This window comes from Cucurbita pepo, chromosome 14, assembly GCF_057944985.1.
Source record: "Cucurbita pepo subsp. pepo isolate OVF chromosome 14, ASM5794498v1, whole genome shotgun sequence".
NCBI classification, from domain to species: domain Eukaryota; kingdom Viridiplantae; phylum Streptophyta; class Magnoliopsida; order Cucurbitales; family Cucurbitaceae; genus Cucurbita; species Cucurbita pepo.
This window is the reverse complement of record NC_141811.1, coordinates 9,987,183-9,990,654: the sequence shown is the minus strand read 5'-3', so window position 1 is coordinate 9,990,654 and position 3,472 is coordinate 9,987,183.

Genomic DNA, 3,472 nt, shown 5'->3' with positions numbered 1-3,472 from the left:
TGGACGATTCCATCGTTTATAGTCGAAAAGAATAGTCACAAGAGGTTTTTCAAACCAGAAGAGATCTTTTTCGTCTGTATCTAAATCTAACAGCATTTTGTAAGCTCGCTCACTCCTCCACGCCACCGCCAAATGCCGGCATCTCCATCACCACCACGAAGAGGTCGACGCCGTGATGACGGGCGTCGAGTTGTCGTTGAGCGAGTGATCAGGGAGACAACGACCGACGTCGTTCAGTTTTCGATGTTGACAAGGTCCAACTACAACGAGTGGGCCTTGTTGATGCGCGTCAACCTACAGGCACAAGGGTTATGGCACGTTGTCGAGCCAGAGGAAGGATAAACAATCGAGTATCGGGAGGATCGGCTGGCATTTGCCGCCATATTACAATTTGTGCCCCTAGAGATGCTGACGTCTCTTTCCACCAAGTGCACCGCACAATCGGCCTGGGAGGGAATCAAATCCTGTCGAGTTGGTGTACAGCGAGTGCGGGAATCCAACATTGAGCAACTGCAGAAGGAGCTCTCGGAGATCCACTTTAAGGACGGCGAATCCGTCAATGATTTTTCAATGCGGATCACGGGGCTCGCCAACGCCAATAGCATCACCACACTCGGTGGCAGCATCAGAGAGACAGAAATCGTGAAGAAGATGCTGCAGGTCGTCCCCGATCACCTCGAGCAAGTCGCGATTTCAATCGAGACATTGCTTGACGTGAACGACCTAACAGTAGAAGAGGTGACCGGAAGACTATGTAACGTCGAGCAGCGGAAGAAGAATACCGCTTCAGCTGTTGACAAGGAGGGCCATCTACTCCTCACGGAGGAGGAATGGCTTGCACGCCTAAAGCTCCGTGACAACACAGTCGAGAGCAACGGGCCCTCCTCCAGCCGCAAAGGCGGTAAGAAGCCATGGATGTCCCACGGGTGCACGCGCGGGAAAGATGAGAATCAAAAGAAGGAGTCGACCAATGGCAGGCTGATCCAGTGCTCGAACTGTGGGAAGAGAGGACACCTGAGCAGGAATTGCTTGCTGGAGCAAGCTCAGGAACAAGAAGAAGGCCGAAAAGGCCCATGTGGCTCAATCCGAGGAGGACGAGCCAGCTCTCTTCATGGTAAGTGCATGCGTTCCCCAATTTCGATTTCAAATCTACGGAGATGGAGGTAATCGACGACGATGTTGAACCTGAGAAAGAGCTTCAGCTGGGCGTAGCAAAGGTGACACCAACTGGGGAGCCAATTCAACTGGAGGAGGAGCGAGTGCTCAGATCGGTGAGAGGGACGAGCAACACGAGCACCGGCGATGGATCCTCGACACAGGGGCAACAAGCCATATGATCGGGGCTAGATCTGCGTTCTCCGAGCTCGACTCGGGGATCCGTGGGACGGTGAAATTCGGCGACGGCTCCATCGTCGAGATCGAAGGGCGCTGCACCATCCTGTTCGTCAGCAAGGGAGGCGAGCATCGCAAGCTGACCGATGTCTACTTCATGTCGAGGCTCAAGGCTAACCTTGTGAGCCTGGGTCAACTCGATGAGACAGGCTGCATCCTTTTCATCGAGCGCGGACTACTCAAAATTTGCGATAATCAACGACGGCTGCTCACGCAGGCAAGGCGCACGACAAACCGTCTTTACATCCTGGAGTTAGAGATAGAGTAACCCGTCAGCCTCAAGGCCAAGACCGAAGAGGTATCTTGGAGGTGGCACGCAAGGTACGAGCACTTAAACTTTCCTGCTCTAGAAAAGCTACAGAAGGAGGAGTTGGTGCATGGTTTGCCAGCAATCAAAGGCGTGAACAAGCTGTGCGACGGGTGTCTCATCGGCAAACAGAGGCGCACACCCTTTCTGTCTCGAACATCCTACCGAGCCGATGAGCCGTTGGAGCTTGTACACGGCGATATCTACGGGCCCATCAAGCCGGCGACCCTAGGCGGTAAGAGTCTCTTCCTCCTGTTAGTCGATGACAAAAGCCGCTTCATGTGGCTGACCCTGCTGCAAGCGAAAAGTGAGGCGGCAGAGGCGGTTAAGCGCATTAAAGCGCTAGCGGAGGCCCAATGTGAGAAGAAGATGCGAGTACTGCACACAGACCGAGGCGAAGAATTCACCTCGACAAGTTTCGGTAAGTACTGCGACGAGATCGGCATACAACGGCACCTAACGGCGCCATACTCCCCCCAACAGAACGGAGTAGTGGAGCGCCAAAATCAGACCATCGTCGGGACAGCGAGGTCATTGTTGGTGACGGCCGGGATGCCTGGGAGATTCTGGGGAGAGGCAGTAATGATGGCCGTCTATCTCTTCAATCGGTCACCAACTCGAAGCCTCAACGGGAAGACGCCTTATGAGGCCTGGTACAACAAAAAATCAGCGGTACATCATTTCCGCGTGTTCGGCTGCGTCGCATACATGAAGGTAACACGTCCCCACCTCGCCAAGCTCGATCCCAGGGGGCTGAAGGTCGTCTTCATCTACTATGAACCCGGGAGCAAGACGTACATACTCTATGATCCTGTAGGGGGGTGAGCTCACGTGTCTCGCGACGTCGTCTTCGACGAAAGCACCTTCTGGCAGTGGAATGACGTGATCGAGGCAGACCATAATCCAAAGCAATTCACGGTGGAGTACCTCATCACCGAGCCAGAAGAAGGAGGAGCCCAGCATCAGGAGTCGTCACCGCCGCCTGCAGGTGCACCCCATGAACCAGTGGAATTCGCAACACCACGGACTGCGGATTCGACGCTGGATGCCGATCATGATACTGATTTGGAGGCCAGGTACCGGAGGATGGACGACCAAGTGGGAGGAGGTGAACCACCTGGACTGGCAGCGCGCGAGCTCGAAGAAGTGGCCGAACTACATGCCATCAGTGCAGATGAACCGAACACCTTCACCGAAGCAGAAAAGAACCCGTGCTGGCTGAAGGCAATGTAGGAGGAGATGACATCCATCACCGAGAACCAGACATGGAGTCTGGAGGATATGCCGCCGGGACACCGAGCCATAGGGCTCAAATGGGTCATCAAACTGAAGCGCAACGAAAAAGAAGAAGTTGTGAAGCACAAGGCCTGTCTGGTGGCGAAGGGCTACGTCCAGAAGCAAGGAGTGGACTTCGAAGAGGTATTTGCGTCAGTGGCAAGGTTAGAATCCGTTCGTTTCTTGCTGGCAATTGAGGCACATTACTCTTGAGAGGTTCACCATATGAACGTAAAGTCTGCTTTTCTTAACGGATAGCTGAAGGAGACTGTCTATGTCCGACAACCACCTGGCTTCCTGGACAACGACAACCCCAATAAGGTACTGCGCCTGCACAAGACACTCTACGGGCTTCGACCAGCCCCACGAGCCTGGAACGCGAAGCTCGACAGTACCCTACTGTCACTGAAATTCAAACATTGTGCATCTAAGCATGGCATGTACACGCACGGCCATGGAAAGAAGCGACTGATCGTGGGAGTGTACATCGACGACCTC